The sequence below is a fragment of the Paramisgurnus dabryanus genome, chromosome 19, assembly GCF_030506205.2.
Source record: "Paramisgurnus dabryanus chromosome 19, PD_genome_1.1, whole genome shotgun sequence".
Lineage (NCBI taxonomy): Eukaryota > Metazoa > Chordata > Actinopteri > Cypriniformes > Cobitidae > Paramisgurnus > Paramisgurnus dabryanus.
In genome coordinates, this window is record NC_133355.1 from 30,125,972 (window position 1) to 30,149,331 (window position 23,360).

The window sequence follows — 23,360 nt, forward strand, 5'->3', positions numbered from 1 at the left end:
TTTTGCAAATCATAAATTGTTAAAATAAAAAATATTAACACATGAGATAAGGGAAATCATTAGAGCATTGTGGTGATAGTTTTTATTTATTTTGTGTGGCTGCGTTAAAAAATTATCATGCAAATAATGATTAAAATATTTTCATAAGTTTGTTGTGTGGCTGTATTACGTTTATTTTATGTAAATAATAATTCAAATGTTTTCATAAGAAACCTTAATGTATGTGAACTTGATTTGTAAGTGTACTTTGGGGTTGGACTGCTTGCGTTTCTTGGCTTTCAGCGGTGGATGCAGCGCCTGGTAAATCCGTCATAATAATAGCAACCCGCCATGGAACTTGCGCACTTGGGTTTAAAGGGAATGTTTGATGATGTTCTGATTGGTTTATTTAACGTTACGCCCAAACCACACCTATGAATAATGAACCTACTTCAGACCAACCCCTTATTGATTTGCGCCTGGCGCAAGAGTTATTTCTCCCGCCGGGAAAATAGCAACAGCGCCCAAGATCGGCCCACAAAGTCACTTGCGCTTTGCGCTTCCCACTTGCGTTTCAGATCGTTAAAATAGGGCCCATAGTCTGGGTTTCCCTATGCTGCGTTTGAATTGATGTCGCTCTACATACGTATATATTGAAACGATTGGCTATGAGCTACGTACGCATTTGATAGACATTCGTAGCGCCCGATAAACAGCTCTGGGCATTCGTAAACCACGAAATACGAAACAATTTGCAGATGGTTCCTAGACCACGTATCATTCTCTATGAGACTGGTCTGGTGTTAGTCAGGCTAATAAAGATATGTGTGTTGTAGCGACAAAAAAATTCAATCTTCTGTCTGATGGGGAGAAGAAAAAAAACACTGATTGCCTGCTCCTTCATTTTTTTTAGCTTTATTCCTGATAATATAAAACTAGAACAAATTAATACATAAATACTGTGTCTTATAAATAATGTCTTATAACCATGGTGTAAGCAAAATAAGGATCCTGACAGAATCATGTCTTGAATTATATCTAGTCTTTGTGACAGGGTCCTGGCAGTACCATGTTTTATGTGGGAGATACGTGGTTTTAGTATTGGTTTATTCTGACCACGCATTTCCCGGGTCTCGTCACTTTTTCCCCAGTCCCTTACTTGTAATGATTTCCAGGTGTATGTAATTTATTTTGTCCCTATTTAAAGTCTTTGTGTTTCATGTTCTTTGCTTGTGCGTTTGTCTTTCTTGTGAGTATTGTGACCAATTTATGCTTAGTCTAGTTTTGTATCGGTCAAGTGTCATGTTTAGTGTCAAGTTTAGTCCTGTTAGTCATTTGTATTTAAGCCTTGTTTCTTGTTGTTTGCCTCATCGTGGGTTTTTGTTTTGCTGTTTTTGTTCATTAAAGTGTACTTTGATTTTCTACCCTAGTCTGCACTTGGATTCATTTTGAAATTCCTGACACATACACAGCAGGTCTCCTCACATGGAAGTTGCCATCATGTTTCTACAGTAGCCCTAAATGGAAAAACTGATTTATATCCAGTCCTTCCAGAAAAATGGAAGAGTTTTTTTGTGATTGTTGCGGGCAAAAATCTTGATCTCGTTTTCTTAAAAAATGCGACGAAATTGCGGGAACTTGTAAAAATTGCGGGAACTTGCAAGAACTTTTCAATGATGTTCACATCACATAATCACTTCAATTCATAACGTTCACATGGCAACAGGGTACATGGCTGCACTTGTGTGAGGTAAACGCAACATTTTTCAACTTTCTATTAAGACATATGTATTTTTGCTATGAAAAGGCGGGGATTATGAAATCATGCAAGCCCGTATATTTTGCGCACTGAAATCTGCAATTTATGCTGCGAAAGTGCGGCGTATTTGAAAAAATGCGTCCTCTGATTATGCATTACATCATGCGATCCCATTTTTCTGGAGGGACTTTATAAAGCACGTTTCATCCCTATGTTGTCTCAGACGATGCCATGTTTGTCCTGTGGCAGCTATAGCTTGTCATTGTGGTTCGAAATTAAGTTTGATTGCAATTCACAATCTGGCCACTAGTTGCTGCTAAAAATACACATTACACCTTAAAATTATTCGGAAATTATGTACACCCCCATTACCCGCTTTAACATATAATACGCAAGCGCATGACGTCACCATTTTCAAAGATGTATGTTTTTGATGTTAATACTAATACAAAAACAGTATTGTTTTCAAAAACCCGCACTTTGAAACTCGTTTTCAAAAGTTTGCATTTTTAGGACTCCAAATAAAAGTTCCACTTTTTGGTTAAAAACATCAACAGGGTCTAGCTGCAGCAGCACTTTCAGACACCAGCGCTTCCTGACAGTGACATCACTTGGAGTCGCGACCTGCATTGTCCACTACCTGCGACATTACATGCAATCGGCTCAAAGTGGCTTGAGTTTTAGAGAACTAGTTCAGGAATTACTGCAGTATGGATATACATTGTTGTCAATACAGTATATGCCTTTATGAGTTGTTAAGAATTGTAATTTCTGATATACAAAATTTATACTGGTCTACGAATTGCAGATTTTGTGTTACAACATTTTATAGTATTTGCCAACTTGCCAACAATGAAAACAATTTGCTGCTGTCTTGAATTCATAAGATAAACTATAATACTAACAGGATGCTGTATATACTGTCTTAAATTTTGTTATATTGCTTATGTTGTTTGTTTTTCCTTTTTTTTTTTTTTTGCAGTGAAAACAGTGGAGGTGATGTATTGATGTACTAACCTAAGTGAAATTACAATTAAATTTAGTGACCATATCAGCAAAATACACATCATTCTTACGTCCTGTTCTTACAGACGCATTAATTGTATTACTTTCTGAAACTTTGGTATAAAAATCTCTCTCTTTTCTCTGTAGTTTATGCCCTGCTTTGAAGCCTTGGACATATTGTGAAATATTTTTATAATGAAACCACAATACAAAAGTGCATAAGATTAAACTTAAATATTTTATTGCTGTTAAAGGAATAGTCTACCCTTTTGCCATATTAAACTATGTTATTACCTCAACTTAGATGAATTAATACATACCTATCTTTTTCAATGCGTGCACTGTACAGCGTGTTGTGAATGTGTTAGCATTTAGCCTAGCCCCATTCATTCCTATGGTACCAAACAGGGAAGCCACCAAACACTTCTGTGTTTTCCCTATTTAAAGACTGTTACATGAGGAGTTATACCAGTAAGTATGGTGCCACAAAATAAAACTTTTTTTTGGTACCATAGGAATGAATGGGGCTAGGCTAAATGCTAACACATTCACAACACGCTGTACAGTGCACGCATTGAAAAAAGATAGGTATGTATTAATTCATCTAGATTGAGGTAATAACATAGTTTAATATGGCAAAAGGGTAGACTATTCCTTTAAGTTCTATCAACTTTATTGTAGCCTATCATTGATAATTATAAGCTATACTGTAAATATTTAAATAGTGGTATCTCATTTGAAAACTAAAATTTAAAATAAAAATGTATTATAATCCTGCAATGAATACACAAGGAACAATATATTTGTTAAAAGCACGTTTCTTTGCTATGGTAAGTACATTTAACAATTTCAGCATCTTGGTGCTATTGACACCCAAAAAAATGCATACCGATCACTGCAAATCTCATGTGTTTTTCATGACTGAACATCAGCTAGATACAAGAAACGCAAGTTCCAATGAGACATTATCTGCATGCTGTTTAGTTTGTCCCACATTAGGATTATTTTAATGATGGCTTTACTAATTAATGTCTTTGCTTTTTTGGATTTACAATTAACTCATTTATACCTACTGTAATTTTATTGGAATTTTAGGAAAAACAAAGGTTAAAGTGAACAAGTTAAAGTGAAAAATAACTCCCTAAGGAACTCATTAAAGTCTCCTGAGCTCCAAAAGAGAAACATCTATATGCCATCACATTCACATGCTTGTGCAATTTCATGTGTTGGGATTTTTGATCTAGCACAAATACGTAAATAACTGAGACATAACTAGTGGTAACTAACAACTAAAGTAAAGAATATTTGTTTAAACAAAGCACAAATGAGGACTGAGGAGCAGATAAAAAACAGTGTCTTATATCCGAGCAGGCAGGGCAAAGATCAACAGCTCTCTGCTAGTCTGTGTTTCCAAAAGACCTTCAAACATTCCCAACCCGCAGACTGTCACCTTCCCAACAGGGTCGCCATGGAGACACTGTTAAAAAGCCACTTGTTCCTAAGCAGCGGTTTTCTTATGTGACTCAGCCAATGAGAGAGAGAGAGAGAGAGAGAGAGAGAGAGAGAGAGAGAGAGAAACGCTGGCATCAGCAGTTGAACATTGAACCTAAGTGTGATGTTACAGGGTTACAACATCAATAAAGCTAAAGTGTGGCATTTTTCGAAGTTAAAATACTTGTTGCTTTCTCAGTTTAACATGCAGAGAGCTATAAATAAATCATCTACTTCCCTGAACAGAAAAAATGCTGCATGTGGCTCTGTTTGTCTGGCATCCAAACTTTGTGTGAAATTTCTGTTTGTGTGAATAACAGCAGAAAGGGGGATTGTTGGGAAACATGTTTGAAAACAATCATTATTTTTCTAATTTAATTTTGTAATGCTTAAGGCCAATGTTAAACTTAGCTTCAAATAAATGTTGAAATGTGTCAATGCATTTGTTTGCAAACAACTTTGATGTCACCTATATAATTGCAAGAAATTCCTTTGGAATTCCTTTGATTTTAGCACTGATTGCTCATAAAATCATATCTGATCTTCTTTGTCCGTATTTGTGAAATCACAAATACACAATCTGAAAGAACATATAAGACTCAAACAGACATTTATCAGTCATTCACGTGTTTCACATGTCCTCTAGCTTCACAGAGGACTTGCACATAATTGATTATACATTCAGACCTTCCGCCTTTGCTGATGCCCATTGAGCTCCTACCCCTGTCTACCATCTGGGTGATAAGGTCTGACTCTTGCTTGCTGAGTCCCTGCTATATACTGTGGGTCCCTTTTACATCGAGAGGCAGATCAATAAGGTATCTTTCTCCTCAGAACCAGACTAACTATCAAAACTTCCTGATATTATCGGAACCCCCTCATCTACAGTGTACATGAGATCCTGAATTCCGGGGGGGGGGGGGGGGTATCTCGTGGATTGGGAGGAAAGGTACAATATCTTGAATCTCACTGTCCTGGAGAAGTTCCACCAAAATCACCCTGAGTCCAGCACCCAGAGGCCATGGACGACCCGCTGCCATAGTAGGGCATCAGAAGCTGCCCCTGGAGGAGAGGATACTGTCAGGGAGTCAACTCAGCCACCATCATACTCACCTCTCAGCTATCATCAACCAGCAATATTTATCTTGTCTCAACTTTCCCATGTGACTCTTTTACGTGATTTACACTTACCTGTTGTCCTGGTGTTGTCTCTCAGTTCTCAACCTTCGCTGTCCTCCGCCACCTCCATGCTCTCCTGCAAATCCAGTGGAGACTGGATTCCCTGGAACAAACAAAGACTCTGTAATTATCCTATAAGCCACTCAGGACATTTTACTTCATCAGTATTTCTGGGATGCAAAGTGTTCCTTAGGCTATGCCACAGCATCTCTGTTGGGTTAAGATGAGGACTTTGATTTCATTGCAAATCACAAATATCACAAATGTTGTCCTTGGTTAACTGGGCCTTGCCTTAACACTTAACTTAATAGAATAGTCTATCCTTTTTCCATATTAAACTATGATATTACCTTAACTAAGAAGAGTTGATACATACCTCTATCATCTTAGTGCGTGCACGTAAGCGCTGTGGCGCGCTGCGACACTTTGATAGCATTTAGCTTAGCCCCATTCATTCAATGGTACCAAACAGAGATAAAGTTAGAAGTGACCAAACACATCAACGTTTTTCTTGTTTAATACGAGTAGTTATACGAGCAAGTATGGTGGCACAAAATAAAATGTAGCGCTTTTCTAAGCGGATTTAAAAGGGTAACTATATTGTATGGCGGAACAGCACTTTTGGGAGTATGTATCAACTCTTCTTAGTTAAGGTAATAACATAGTTTAATATGTAAAAAGGATAGACTATTCCTTTAACAAACTGAATGCTTACGCTTTATTTTTTCTCCTTTTAGTAAATATTTCTCTAAACAATTATTAAAAGACTTTCTTGGCACTTTTGACACACAATAAAGCACTCTTGATTATTTGTATGTCTTTTCTCCTTTATTATAAAGTTTTACACTTATCCAGGCTGGGACAAAAATAAACTAAAATGAAAATAAGTAAAGCAAATGTTTGTTAAGTGCAATTACAGTGTCCAGGACACAAATATAAGTTTCATTGACAACAGCAGGTTTATAGATAACCATGGAAGACAATACTGAAGTGGAGATATTCTTGGCAAGTCTTTGTTTGTTCCAGGGAGTTCAGTGGAGGCAGGGGAGCGTGGAGAAGGCGGGGGGACAGCGAAGGTTGAGAATTGACAGACAAAACAGGGACAACAGGTAAGTATATATCACGTAAGAGGAGTCAGGTAACACAACATGGGGAAGTTGAGACAAGATAGTGAATGGAATGAGTGCAGGTTTAATAGTGTTGGTTGATGATAGCTGACAGGTAAATATGATGGTGGCTGAGTTGACTCCCTGACAGTATCCCCTCTTCCAAGAGCAGCTTCTGATTCCTTACTACTGCCGCGAGATGCCGGAACATCAGAGTGATTTTGGTAGAACTCCTCCAGGAGAGTGAGATCCAAGATATTGTACTTTTCCTTCCAATCCACGAGATACCTCCCCGGGAATTCACGATCTCATGTACACTGTAGATGAGGGTTGTTCCGATGACATCGGGGGGAGGTTCTGATGGTTTGTTTGGTTCTGAGGGAGAAGGAGACACAGAGGTTTGAGTATTGAAATGTGGAAGGTAGGGTGGATATGAATATGTGCTGGGAGCTGAAGACGGTAAGTGACCTTATTGATCTGCCTCTTGATGTAAAAGAGTCCTGTATGAAGCTAGAGGAAATGTAAAACATGTGAATGACTGATCAATGCCTGCTGGAGATGGAAATGGACTGAGTACCATACTCTCTCGGTTGCTCAGAACCAGTGGTCAACAACAGGACCATCAGAGGGTTCCTCCATCCTGAGCATCCGTGTATGTGCTGGGCAACCACACAAGCTTTCTGGGCCACCAGAACGAGCTTGGAGAAGTGAGGGAGTATGCTTGCTGCCTTGGTGTCCAGAGCCTGGGGAAGCATGCAGGGAGCCCAGAAGGTTATTTCTTAGGGAGGTGGGCACGTAGATCTTACCTTGTGGGCCTTCCAGCAGAGCGGACTTGATTGCAATATGGATTTGGTCATTCAGGTCCCATGTATAGGGCTTACGAGGATGGCTGGAGGATAGGCTGAGGGGCAAAGGGTTCTTCAGGAGTGTTGATATGAGACAGTGAATCAGCCTTGAGGTTCTTATCTTCTGGTCTATCTGTCATTGTGAATTGGAAACGAGTGAAAAAGAGGGCTAAACGAGCTTGTTGGGGATTTCACCCCTTTGGCATTTTGAAAGTATTCCAAGTTCTTGTAATTGGTGATGACAGTAAAGGGGTGTTGAGCTCCCTCCAGCCAATGCCTCCACTCATCCAACATCAGCTTGATGGACAGTAATTCCCGGTTACCAATGTCATAGTTCTGCTCTGATGGGGAGTAGTATGCACAAGGATGGAGACGGGGAGGCTCTACATTGTTTTGGGACTGCACTGCTCCCACCTCAGTGGTGGATGCGTCTACCTCTACTATGAACGAGAGTCTCGGGTCAGGGTGTTTAAGGATGGGAGCAGTGCAGAAGGCATCCTGGAGCTTTTTAAAGGCAGCTCTAGCTTTGGGGTTCCAGGACAGAGACTTGGTTTTCTGACGGAGCATTGATGTGAGTGAGTTAGCTATAAGGCTGAAATTAAAACATCAATTGTTGAAGTTCTTTAACTGGCATCAGCCTTATAATATTAAAGATGGTTTGAACTTTCCCCTAGTTCATTTGAATACCATCTGAATTAAGAATGTATCCAAGGAACTGGACTGTCTAGCGATGGAACATTTTTCGAGTTTTAGGAAGAGATGGTAGAGAGGTGTTTCCTGCGTTGTTGGAGGACTTGTGTAACGTGTTTCCGATTCCTTGTTCAGATTGCGGGAATAAATGAGAATGTTGTCTATGCAATGGATGACAAACCGGTGAAGGAAGTTATTTGTAGTGACCTGAGGGAGTTATGAAAACTGTTTTCCATTCATTGCCCTTCTGGATACGTACAAGATTGTACACGCTTCGTAGATCCAGCTTCGTGAAGATCCAGTCTCAGTACAAAAAAAATTAGCCATTTGTATGACTGAACTGTGTAAAACTGATGCAGTATAAAATGTGCTGGAAGTTGTTTTGAAAAAAAAAAAATTAAAAGAAAATTTTGAAACAGTAATTTCTGCATTTTACAATAAGGAAAAGGAATGTTATGGCTTTGTTGCACACTAGGAAAATTGTTCACTTTGGTTGCATAAAGTGGTGTGCTCATTGCGCAAAGTGTATTTGAAGGAGACTTTCGGTTCATAGCCAAAATGTTCTCAAAGTGGCAAAGTTACATTTAGTTATCTAGTATTCTATGGCTGGATTGAATTTCGCTGGAAGCTAGTTATTAAAGTTTTAAATATTTATATTTTTCTTACAAAATCACTTCAATTGCCCTCAGAAGTCCTTTAATAACCCCATAGAGCTGTGTGAATTACTTCTGTGAAGGGTGGATGCTCTATTTTGGGCTTCAAAGTTCAAAGTCCTACCGTTATATAGCTTGGCAGGGCAAAGCATTTTTTTAAAATAACTTTGTGTTAGTCTGAAAAAAGTTAATCATGTACATCGAGGATGGCTTGAGGGTGAGTAAATCATGGGGTAATTTTCATTATTCACTGGATTATCCCTTTAAACAGAAAAAAACAACACACAAACAGTATAATAAACAAGCAACCCTGTCTACTTTCGGCTATGTCCACATTCAGTCAAATTTGTAAACACATTTTTTCAAACACTCAGACACAGTGTTTTTGTCCAGCAACAAAACAGCTTTTCAGAAAAAGAGCTGTTTTTAGAAAAACATTTTATATTTATTTAACCATGTGATTTATTCAACCCAAAACAACAAACAAAACAATTTTGAATGTTGTGACTTTGGTAGCAGTATTAAATGCATTAAATATGCCTGATAAATTATACAATATACAAAATATTTTTAATACACCTGACAGGACATATGATGCCGACTCATGATTCTAGCATTTATCTACTTCCATGATCATGGCATTTAAGCTTTCTTAAACATTTTCAGACGTGCAACTTGTAGGAAGGGTTTTTATTCTCCCAATAATGCATCATCCATATAATAATTGTAATAAATATCATTATTATTGCATTCTGTTAATCTACAAAAAGACTGATGTGTAAATAATTGTATCTGCCAATATAGATAGCATCTAATTACCATTTACACTTATTGCAAATTTGATTATTTTATTTATCACATAGATTTCTCACCACTTATGAACAGCTAAACGATAAGAAAATTCAGATTTTGAATAGAATCTTTTAGTCTGTTTCTCTGTGTTTCCGTCTACCTCCAGAGGATTTGGAAAACATCCCTACTACAATTTGACTTCGATATAGGGGTGAGCAGAGCACAAACTGACGTGGGGTTAATTGTAACACAAACCTTTATCATAGTTAGACAGCTCCGAGCAATCAGTGTTTTTGGTTAGCTTCTTTTACACAGCAGGGTTACTAACAGTAACAACAAAAGCCCTTTACACTCAGTGATTACGGTAATTAGGGTGGCCCTTCGTGTCAGTCCCGCCGGACACGTCCCGAACATGTTTTTGTTCTCCGGAAGTCGCGTTGGTCGACCGCATACGTCATCAATGTTTAATATTTTGGGTTTAATTTCAGAAAATTAACCGTTACATTTCAAGGTACGAATGAAACTACAATGATTGTATGTCTTAAAGAAATAAATCTTAATTTTCTAATGTATTTTAAATGAAATGTGAGAACCTCGATGACGTATGGGGTCGAGCAACGCGACTTCCGGAGAACGAACCCGAAAACATGTTCGGGACGTGTCTGGCGGAACTGGCACGAATGGCCACCCTAACGGCAATACATGGAAAATGCATCCAGGATTTGTCGGGGATTGTTTGATTTCTGGTTTATTCACACTGCCAATGATTTTCCCGAATCCGTGCCTGCATTCACACACATGCTGTAAAGATCCTGTAAAGACACGTGGCATATTTAAAGTCCTGCACATCCAGAGTTTATTAATTATCCGTGCTTTCTCTCGAGAAACCACGCACAAGCTCGCTGATGTCTGCTACAGTCCAGTTTGCAGACATTTCTAGTTGTGAATTTTAATCTGCGTTTAAATCACTTTGTCAAAGAGCTGAATCATAATTTCTGGTTGCAATGACACGCGCTTCCTTACTACGGCACACCCTTGTGGCATGGTTTCTGACTCTTGTTCACACAGAATGCTTTCCATGAATGTTATGGGAATGTTACTGAGTCCTCTTTACAGGAGCGATTTCAGAACATTTACAGGATGTGTTTGTGCTCACACAGAAGCCTCTCTGCCAGTTTTACAGAAATGTTCTGGGACCAAAGTGCTGTGTGAATGGGATTTAAGCCTGAAGTAGGCAACAATAATAAAATGTAAAATGTCAATTTAATTAATCAAAATTATAACTAAAAATACAATATCAGGGGAAACAATTTACAAATTCTGAAATTTTGTCATAATTTCTATTGATCTATAATAGAAGGGGGATAATGATGGATGGATGGATAGAAATGTGGATATCTGTCGATTATAGACATACGTACACACATTATCCACCTCGAGAATTACATACATATGTACACCATGGTATTTTATGATAATCTTATGCATTAACCATAGTACCATTTCATGGGTACAAGCTACTTAAAGAACACCTATTGTCTGATTCACGTTTTTAAAATTCCTTTTGTGGGTAAGTGTGTACATGTTAACGATAAGCAAAAGGTACAAACCCCAAAGTACACGGTGATGCGAGTTATCATCTCCAAAGTAAATCTCTGTTCTTGGACTACAACAAACACATGGATTGTAGGCAACAGTTTACTTCCTGGGATTGGTGATTGTGACGGCCCGAGTGGTCGCACAAGAGCGGTAATGTGGATGCATTAATACATACATACATACATACATACATACATACATACATACATAAACATCAAACATTGATTTAAGAATAATCTTTATTTAAATCTTAATTTTGTTATTCACATGTATTTGTTTCAGTTTATTGATGCATCATAAATCACACTAAACAAGTAAGGGATAATGTAGAGGGAGCCGGTAGTTATCCGGAAATAAGCCCCGACAGTGTGATCAGGACCCGACGCGAAGCGGAGGGTCTTGTATCACACTGAAGGGGCTTATTTCGCGATAACTACAGGCTGCCTCTACATTATCCCGCTTATTACACGGCTACTTGCCACATAAGAAAAAAACTGGACATGAATATGAATTTGAAACATTTTATTGGCATATTTGTTTTAAATTAACATTTTTGTCCTTCCGCGAAACTTTGCACCGATGCATAAAATGATCGTAATACCTTATTAAGATCCTCTGCTTCATACTTGTCTGTCTCCATTTTTTTCTCTTTTAGCCGGTCTTTGAGAAGTTTTAATGCCCATTCTGTATTTTTTTGTGTGTTGGCTTCGTAGCTGTCATGCTCTATTTTGTCAAGTTCAGTCTCAGTGTCTTGTCGTTGTTCGTTCTTCTATCCACTGTTTAAATGTTTTGTTTTTTCCGTACATGTTAAAATTAATGTCAAAATTTTCCATTCTTAATTGTGGTTGTCCAGTGTTTGTCACAAGAATGCGCCAAACAGTAATCTTTATTGGCGCGAAGCGATTTTAATCGTACAAGTAGTACCGGCTATGCGTTATTACTTTGGACCAATAATAATTTGAAAAGAACGAACCTGCAAATGTCTCAACTGACCAATCAGAATCAAGCATTCCAGAGAGCCGTGTAATAAACAATATTAACTACTCTTACTAAGTTTTCATATGTTTACATTTACAGCACATTTCACATTTATACGCATTATTGCTGATTTTAGGTGCACACAAATTGGTTACATTTGTATATGGGCCATTCTACCGAATTCGTGCAAATTGCTGTCCCGGAACCAAAAAACTAATTTAAAAAGCATTAATGTAGGAAAATGTTTGATAATAAAAAAATATAAGCCAGTAGCAATCAAAATCCAAAGAAATATTTGAGGTAGCTGCAGGCTGTATATATAAAATATCATCATTTATATGGTGCTTTCAATTGAGAGGTGCCCTTAGTATTTTGAAGATACTTGGTTTTGGCATGGTATTATTTTGTAAGTGACAGTAATAAATGTTACTTGTTATAGTCAGGCAGTAGAATAATGTGCACTGTGGCAGCACTAAACAGATGTGTTTGTGTTGTATGTGAGACAGAGCCATTGAGGGCTTTTCTGAGAAAGAGGATATCAGGTTGCCTGGCATGTTGCACCATACGGTGAGGGAGGTGTGTGTGTATGCGGGGTGAAGGAAGGGCCTGATGATCCTGTGGTTAACAAGAGGGGGAGGTTTGAAGGAGAAGCGGTGGTCTAACGGCTTTTCTCTTCATACAGCTGGAGGAAACCGAGTTGATGGGGGCGGAACAAACCCAAATGCACCAGGTGTGCATGTGAGAAAGAAAAATACAGCACACATAATGCAAAAAAAAAACAAAAAAAAAAACGTTGCTATCAATTTATACTAGTTGGCATAGCTTCATAGTGATTTTGTAGAGCGATAGTTGTTTATTAAAATAAAATGACAACTGTATAGTATGATTTAGCAGCACTGTTCTTAATATGTGCATCACAGTAGTATTACAGTAATCTCTTGTCTTTTTACAGACTAGTGTTCCCAGCATGCACTGCACCATGAATAAATTATGCAGTTCATTCAGTTCATTTTGGAAATATTTGTTGCATAACTACTTTCACTTTTTACCCAGCACAATCATTTTAAGCTTTTTTATTCACTGTTTTCCAGTAATTCACTGTGTTATGAAAGATGATTAAATGGCTACTGTACAGTGATTTCACAGTAAAATTCTTATTACCGTATTTGTTGGTGAGAAATGATTGTTTTGCAGTGTAAAGTCTTGGCAATATTTTACAGTGTACATGTGCAAAGCTGTTTTTTTTCTCAGAGCACTCCCCCTCACGTGTCACTCTCTTTATCGCTCTATCTCACCCAGCAGGAACATGGATGCCTACCGCACGTGCTCAGTGGCAGCCTGCACCCATCGCAATTCACACCGTGTGACACTTTCTACACATGCATGTGATCGGCAGGAGAGTTACTTGTTTATTTTAGTACTAAATACAGTTCCCAGCACAGATGTTTAGCCGGTGTGAAAACATTCAAACAAACACAAAACCATCAACATCATCATGGGCCGCTGAGTTAAGAATTTAAACTCTTCTTATCCGAGACCTTTGTGCAGTTGGTGTCTGAGAGCTACTTTCGCTTTCACCGAGAGCTATGTTTTCACAAAAACATTTGTGTTTTTTCAGGAAGTCATTTACTCATAAACCCTGTTTACACCTGGTATTCAGATAAAGTGGTCACCAGAGATGCAGTGCTGTTCACACCTGAATTTAACATGCATCTGCATGTTTATAAAAAGAGAAACCATTAGAAAACCATTTTTGTAATTTTTTACAAGGCGAATTTGTATGAATTTGTACAAACATTTCTAGGAAAAAATACTAATGAAACCCTACCGCTAATCCTAATGTCACAGGGGTGAAAGCAAATCGTACAAAACATACGAATGTAGTTGTACAAATTAATATGAATTAAGCTAGAAGTATAGTTCAGGTTTTTTGCACACTGTACGCACACTACTAGATTTTTGTAACCGCGCGTACTTTGTACGTATAGGTCGCGCATGTGCGTACAGGAGAATGTAGTATGTAGCCCAGGAGATATATTGCATTTTATTGCAATGCGCATGAGCCGAACGTCTGTTTACACGTATCTCTCAAACTATACTTTGCAAGGCTGTGCGTTCGTAGGCGCACGTACGTTCGCGTACACATTAAACACTGACTACACTCCGGGCTTTAGCCACCTTGTAAAACACATACTGTATGAATTGCCATGAGATTGTGTTGAAGTATTACTATCATTTTTATTGCACTAAGAACTATAACAGCTAAAAGCAAACGCTTTAGCCAAGAAAGCTTGTATACGTTGGATTATCTAATCTTTGCTCTTAGGGCGCACTCACATTATCCAAACCAAACCAAACCATGCCCCAGCGCGATTGTCACCCCTCCCTACTCCCCCAGGTGCACGCACTCACACTGTACTTCTTATCGATCCGAGTCCGGGCGCGCTTTCGTCATTAAAATGCGATTGTTTTGAAAAAGCAGGAAGTAAAGCGCTCTCTTAACACTGGAACCCACTGTAATGATAAGTCTGTGTTTTTTATTCAGAGTCGTTTGGTGCGCGATTACAGACAGCCCTCTCACATGTACTCATATTGCTTAGTTGATCTGTCACGTGTGCAGCTCGGACATTCACGTAACCCCGCTGCGTGCAGCAAAAGGTTTTTACAGAGGCAGATAAGCGTGAGTGGTCGCGCAACTGACGTCTTCACCTTTTGAATCGCGCTCAGGCGCGATTGCGCTCACACCACAGCCTTCCGCGCCTGAGGCCAAGTGAACCGCGCTCCGGCCCACCTCTGCAACCCGGCCGCGGCGCGAATAACCAATCCGTGCCCGGGCACGGAACAGAGCGATCACACTAGTCAAACAAACCAGGCTTTGGGGGTTAAACGCGCCCGAGCGCGGTTTGGTTTGGATAGTGTGAGTGCGCCCTTAGTGTCACAATAGTACGGTCATCTTCTACAGTTAGTTTTCTCTTTTCGTTCAATACCCTCGTGGCTGAGCAACAGTTTAAAGAGGTGTTGATAAGAAAGTTAGTTAAAGGTTTTCAAATTGTTGACATGTTTATAGATCGAAGCCGCCTAGGAGACACTCTAAAACCACTAAGTACTCATTTTTAAAGTGCCTTAACAAATACTGGGAATAGTTTTAAGGCCAACAATTGTGGTGGTGAGTTTACAACGAGCAAAATTTTCTTTGAAAAATGTAAGTCTTACATTTAATTACATGATCGTCTATAGACTGTCAGATAGTCTATAGTCTATGTCTATAGTTTGTCTTATGTGCAGAAAGGGCAGATGACACTGTATGAAAATGTGGCTTGTGTAATGTTTCACAAAACTGTTTTGCAACTAAACTCCATTGTGAACAAAGTCCAACGTTTTCTTTACAGAGAGCTGTGTCATAGCCCGCCTCTGACCTACATGAACACTTGAATGCCAGATGTATTCCGCACAAAAGCCGGTTTTGCCCAGTGCCTAGTGCACCCACACCCACACACACACACACACACACACAGAGGGTGGAAAGAAAGGAGAAGAGAGAGCGAGTAAGAAAGAGAGAGAGATAGAGAGAGAGCGCAAACAAATCATGGGGTGGGGAAACCACATTCCTTGAGTGCTATGAATAGCTAATGGGTTCCTGGGGGAGAACTGAGAACCTGCGCTGAGACGCTGAGTGGACTCAAAGACATTTGTGTCATATTGTTCACTGTTATCTTATCAAGAGCATCAGCTCCACAATGAAAATATTTTGAATGTCTATAAAATGATACCAAGAGCATGTATGAATGTAAATAATCTCAATTCTGATTTGATGTTGACTTGTGCATGTTGAATGCATGTGCATCGCTGTATGCACAGAGCCCATGAAGGTGACCGCAACATCTGTAAACACTTTCAAACCCGAAAGTCAATCTGAGCTCATTTAGGTTGTTGCTGTGGATGAGTGTTGTTGTCATTCAAATCACAACTGTGGATCTTCTGCTTATATAGAGATACTGAAGTGTTAAACCGTATGATCTGTTTTAAGCAGAGAAAAAAAATATGTTTAGCAAAATGTTGACATTGCCTTTGCCATCAAGCTTTAAGGGGCACCTGCCCATTTTTACAAGATGTAATATAAGTCTCAGGTGTGCCTAGAACAACCTGATCTCACGAATTTCCGTGGCACAGTCACAGAAGTTTTTGCTCATTTTTCCGTGGCATTCTCACGGATCTCCTCATATTTCACGGACTTTCTTTTCCGTGGCATTCTCACGGATTGGTTACTCAACTGTTTTGTCCTATTTTCTTACCATTGTCGCTTCGGTTTAGGGTTAGATTTACATACAATGACATCCCTACCCAAACCCAACTCTAACCCCAACACCAGGCGACAATTGATTAAAGTTTAGAAAATATAAAAGAATACATCAGAAAAAAATAGTATAAATCAATACTTAAAGTGACATACTAACGCAAACACCAAATCTAACCCTAAACCGAAGCGACAATGGTTTGAAAATAGGAAAAAGCAGTTGAGTAACCTATCCGTGAGAATGCCACGGAAAAGAAAGTCTGTGGCAGGGCCACGGAAATATGCGGAGATCCGTGAGAATGCCACGGAAAAATGAGCAAAAAATTCCGTGACTATCCCACGGAACTTTGTGAGATCATGTTGGCCTAGAATGTGTCTGTGAAGTTTCAGCTCAGAATACCTCACAGATTATTTGTTATAGCATGCCCAAAATGACCCTATTTAAAATGCAAAAGAGCTAAAGCTCACTCCCTTATCAACAGAAAGTGAGCGCTTTCAGTTAAAATAGATCTGATAAGTCTGAGACAATAATATCTTAAGCCACAGTACTGTTACAATGTGCTAACAAACACATTTAGAAAAGCTTTTGGATAAAATGAACCAGTCAGTCTGTAGCTGTAGGTGGTGCTTAATCAGTGTGACATCACATTTACAAGAGAATCAAAACAGCATTTCTAACGAGACTGAATGGTTGTTGTGTTCACAATTCCCAACACACATTTATATCAAAACACCTTTACCTGCCCTTTAAAAATGTACTAAAGTTTACTCAAGCAGGTCTGTGCACAACAAAACTTAAGCTCCAACTTTCTTCAGCTGAGCGCTTTGGTAGCTGTGAAACTTGAGCTGTGAGAGCCGGTTGGTTGTTGTAATACTTGTCCCGCCCCTTCTCCACTGTGATTGGATGGGCGTGTGAGAACTGACATTGACAAGCGGAGCTTTTCACACAAAGTTGAATCTCTTTCAACTCATGGCGCACAGCTTTCAGCGCGGAAAAAAAACCTGCTAGCTGCTGGCTTATTTGAAAAAACAGACCTTCCATTGAAAACATTTGAAAACATGCACCGGCCAGAGCATAAAAGCTTTGGTGTGCACTCCCCCTAATGGTGCATTCACACCAGCCACAGTAGAGGCGGCAAAAACGCGCTATTCATGCGTAGTTGGACGCTTGAACATTTGAGTTTACTTGCTTTATTTGCGCGTGAAAGCCGCGAATGAAATTCTAGTCATTCGAGATATTGGCGCGGAAATTCACGTCATGGGAGGGGCTTCTGCAACTCCGCTGAGACTCCACTCACTTCCTGTAATCACATCACTACTACAGCAAGGTCCTGATTGGTTAAGGCGGCACGGAAACCCGCCGAAGTTCAGATTTTTCAACTTGCGCGTTTCCCGCAGCAGCGGGATGTCCAATCGCGTCTTTGCATTGACTTAACATGTAAATCACTCGCCCTTGCCGCCTCTAGTGTGAACCCTGCATAAGCCTACAAATAGAACAAAAAGTAAAGTTTATTAATTGTAAATCTGCATCTATCATATCTCAGATCTGATTCACATTTGTTGCATATATTGGAAACGCTGCAAACATATACCAACAGTGCTTTGCTTCAACAATGCCACAATGCTCCGACATGTACGCAAATGCGTTTTGAGGTGACCCGAGTTCTTGTCCCAGCTTGGTGTCTTTTGCCGGTCTTGTTCCCCTCTCGCCACCCTTTACTTCCTTTCATCTCCATACAATGCTCTCTGTCAATTAAAGGTGAAAATGCCTAAGAAAAACTTTGGAAAAACTGTCACATCATAAAGTGCCACATTTTCAGTATATACCCGTAGAAGTATAGCGCAAAGAAAGTTTGAGAGGTATAGACGTTTTCATCACACGTTGTCAAAGTTACACGTCTGGACGTAACTTCACTTCCGGTCACTGTTTGTTTAATGGTTTAACTAGTGGCTAAACTGAACTCTGAAACAAATACCTTGTCGAAAATAACAAATGTTTTGGTTTCCTAAAGACGAGGGGGGACGGCGATCATGGATCACTGCTATATGAAGGGAAGTTTGGCAGCCGATCTATAGTTAACATTAAATACGTTAATAACATTAAAGTACATTATTGTAGCTCAGTGTAGTTTTTGATACGCTAAAGCTATGATTTAAACTAAGGTAAACTACTTGTTGTTTATTTTGCTTGTTATCAGAAATAAACTACTCTAAAAGGTATTGATAATTGATTCTTTGTGGAAGTCTCCAGAAAGTTGTGTTTGTTTCATGAAAGCCATTTGTTTATGTTGTTACTGCTAAAACCATCCATAGACAAGAGAATTTATATTTTGATATGTCCCTCACACAAAGCTGTCATATGGCTGTAGAAGATTTGGAATAAAGCTTACGTATCATGGACAACTTTTATTTTCTCTCATTAGTGATTATGATCTTTTTGGAGACTAACAGACCCTTCTTATAGTTCTTAAAGTATTATGAAGATTGAAGTGTCTATATTCTGCCCAGCTAACATCTTTGTGTTTCACCGAAGACGAAGTTCACTGAGGTCTAAATCACGTACATAGTGTAATAACTATTTTTTAAAGGCACAGCGTCTGCTTTACCAAGTTCTGGATATTTAGGAGGCCAGTTTTGGGAAGATAAACTCAAAGAGGGGTCAAGGACCGCCTAATGAAATCAGTGAAGCAAAACATAACTTTAACACCACGAGACTCAGGCATGCAAGGTCTCGCCCTCCCCCACACATTTGGTTCTTTTGTTCTGTATCTTCTCTCTCTTTCTCTCTCTCTCTCTCTCTCTCTCTCTCTCTCTCTCTCTCTCTCTCGCTCTCACACAAGCATACAGAGTAATGTGGAAAGACGAGGGTAGTGTGTAACTCTACCGTTCGTGCTGACTCATATACACCTACAAACAAACAGGCATAAACATTCACAAAACACACACAGAGATACACGCACACTTAAACAAGCAGTCTGACACAAACATAGCTTGATCCTGGTTACCTGAAGCAACAGGTGAGAGACTCCGCCCCATAAGCTGATAAACACATTGGGTGTGGACTGGACAGATCTTTGTACACAACACAACGTGTGACAGAGCACATATGCATTAAGGTTGGCAAGTGTGTGTTATGTATTACCAAGGACATCATGTGTTGTCACTCTTACCCCACAGTTTGGTTGAAATTAGGTTACACATGGAAAACAACAATTTGCCATGTTACCACAAACGTCTTTGAGATGTAAAGTAATTGTATTCATTTTAATGGGAATGATGGGTCGGGTTTGTGAAAGTAATGTCTTGCTACAACAAAATCTTAACCAATATGTGAATCTTATTCAAAAATGTGTACCTCTTCACTTTGGATAAAAGCCTCTGCCAAATGTAAATGTAACATCTACACATTCACATTTTATCCGAAAACTGTAAAAGAAATTAAATTAAATAAGGCCAATTCAATTTTATGACTAATACAAATTTTCCATCTTTAAATAAATAACAAATTCAATCCTAAATAGCACAATATCATTTCTATAATTCTATTTTGGAGTGACAGCAAAACAAGTTCTTGAAAGGTTGTGAGATTCACCTATTGAAAATTTTAGACAAGCTAGATCATGTTATGTTTTTGTCCAATTTTTTGTATTTCGAAATAAACACAGCACTCCTCCCCGCCAAATGCTCGCTCGTCGTTCTCTAGTCTGCAAGCTCCCATAAAGAGCAATGTAAAATGTTACTAGGATGCTTTTGTCTTTTTTAAAGATCAGCTTTACCCCAATGTTTGAAAACCTAAAATCCCCACATTTCATGAAAAAAATGTTTCTATAACCACCCGGCTCTCCGAGTCCATCTCAGCAGGTTACCGTACCCACCTGTGAGTGTGCATGCTAAACACCGATACAAACACGCAACCAAACAGCTGTGAAAACATTCAGACTGTCTTTATCACGAAATGTCAGAGGTGGAAATATAGGCGCTGTTATGGAAATGCTCAGCGTGCACCACCTGCAAATGACTATGGATAATTTGCAGTGTTGTTGTCACATGTGTCAGTGAAGAAGGCTCTCCGTCGCTCTGACCTTTCTACCAATGTGTTCATTCTCTCGCTCCGTCATGCGGAAGAGTCAAATGGGGCTCCAGTCTCAAATTGAACCTGTTGGTTGTAATTACCTTCCCAATGACATTTTGTTAGCCCAGGCATGTAATTGTTTAGGAAAGACTTTATTAATCATGTTGATGCGGTTCTTGATGACTCATTGAGGTTGAATAGAATGATTTATCCTCGGTGAGGTAGATTGAACGTGTTTTGGTGAAATGTAATTGTTGTTGTGAAATTCTTGTTTCCAAGAATCAACTATATCATAAACCTTGTTAACACTGTTGGGGGATTCACTACGTATTAAATTGGGTTCAGTGAATCATCCAAATGAAATAATGCCCTCCCATAATATAAATCTGTCATGGGTACAATTTGCATGCCACATATTGCAGTAATAATCCATCACATTGTTGTGGCATGGTTCACTGAGCTAGACGTCACTGGTCATCACTGCCGTCCACTGTGCATCTATGCCTAGCTATGACACTCCTCTCTATTATTCTATGAATTACTGAATAATATATAACATAAACTGATAAAACATCCTTATAAATCCTTATTCAAAACAAAATCCATTTTAAATGCTTTATAGATTAATTGCATTTAACCAATAGTGCATATTTTTTGTTTATAATAACTTTAGTTTACATAGAAAGGAGCTGCTCTTGCACCGAAAAAATGAACAATAATTTACAGGTAGCTCTTGAAACCTGGATTATGAGTATATGTGACTTTAACCCAGGTTTTTCGCCAAAGTGCCTTTAGGAAAGTCGTGCCACCAGGCAGCCTTGTTTGCAACACCTTCAGGCAGTTATTTAAGTCATGCAATAAAGTCCTAAAGACAGATATCTCTAAAATCAAGCGCTAAAGGCCGTTTCACATGGTATGGGCACCCGCGAGTGTTTAGTTCTTTTTCAATAGGAGACGTGCGGAAAGCGGCAAAACGGGGGCGTTTACAGAGGTGAAGTGGAGTTGGTCCACATGCCTTGCTCGTGCACCCAAAATTCTGTTCCTTCTCCGGACATTGTACTTCATGACAGGCGCCGTTGAAGATAAACATATTTGCACTAAATGCTGCACAAAACGCTTCCAATACAAGAGAAAAGCTGAAGCCGCGCGGCGATTTTGCCGCTTCCCGTGTGTCGGGTGAAACGGCCATAACAATACTGAAAGCTGGTTGGCTGGTTTTAGCTGGTATTCCAGCCTGGGTAATCTGGTGAAGCAGGCTGGTTTAAGAAGGGTTTTGGAGGCTGGGAGACCAGCTGATCCATCAGCTTGACCAAGCTGGAAGACTTTGCCAAGCAGGGAGGACCAGCTTAAACCAGCTACTTCCCTCTTTAAACCAACCAACCAGCTAAACCAAGCTAGCCAAGCTTCCAGCCTGTTTAAAGAGGTGGGTCAGATGGTCTTCCAGGCCAGCAAAAAATGTCAACCTGCAAAACTTGCCTGCTACACCAACTTAACCATCTAAACCAGGCTGGTCCCCTCCCCCTTTGTAGTAGAAAAAAAAATCACAATTAAACAACATGTTTCTGATCAATAATTAAACCTGTCATTACCTGTATCATAACATTTGGTCTTAAGTTCAAGTTATGCTGAAACACCTTTATTCAGGCCTCTTCAGCTACTGAGCACAGGATGGTAAGCACCAAACGTGACTCTGTACAGATCCCCTCCCCCAGAGAATTTAGTGACTTATGTCGCCAGAGCAGCCATATTGAGCATTGCATTGTCCCCCTAGTCATAAGGTGTGTTCGAGTTCATGCGGCGCTGCACAGGCCGATCAGTGAAGTTTGCCGCTTTCAGTCGAGGGAGGAGTTAAAGGCGGATCCATCAAGTCGGACATTTGCTTTGCTTGCGATGTGTGGTCCGTGTTTTCTATTTTTTTATCACGAATGAAGTGAATGAGATGGTGAATTTGTAAAAAACAAACATTTTAATAAAAAGTTTCATCCAGAACCACTTCATATCATATATTTTAATCGGTGCTTATACTGTATGCCTGATAATAATGGAAAACATAAGCCTACATTATTAAACCAAAAGAGTTTTCTCTTTAACTCCTTTTCTTTTTCATTTTATTACACGACACACTGTAACATATTCAGGTATATTAAGGAGTTTTACCTGTTGTAAAAACATGAATTTATCTTGTTTATTAATGGAACTGAAGGTTGGATTAAACATGAAACGCATGTGATTCTTGTCATCAGTGAGGCGACCAATCACGAAGAGCTGTGTCGTCATCATAACGTCATGTAGCTGCTCTGGAGAGAGCCAGCTACTCTAGAAACCCTCTCATGGTACTTTAAAACCATACGTCACATGCCTTCAGTGTCAGACTCAAGTAGGACAAAATTTTGAACCGGTATGCACTGCTTCAAGTCAGCCGCTGATCGGAAGTCGGACACACCTGCTCAGTTTCGTTATATCCAATATTTTTGGTTTACACTGTAATACAGTGCACAGTAGTGTATACATGCCACAGTAGTACTGCGGCATGTATAAAATCATGTTGAATGGACCATTGTGTCAATTTCTGGCTCAACCAAAGGTGTAAGAGATTAACCTGTTATTCAGTGTGTTTAGGAAACGTTTTTTTGACACAATTATTTTTTTCATTACATTTCTTTGTTGTCTCTGGTGCTGCAAAATATTACCTTATTAGTACTTTAAATCATTCAAATTCCAATTGAAAACCCATTTTTACACTCATTAACCAAATACGGCAGCTGGTGTTTTAAATGTGAACTTTCTTGTAGTTCGGTTCTCAAAGTAATTTCACGTTAATGAACTGGTGTGCAGTAAATAGGCCATTGTAGTCCTGCGCAATTCACTGAGGTAAAGTACATCCAGATTAGGAAGACGGGCTAATTTTATCTTGCTAT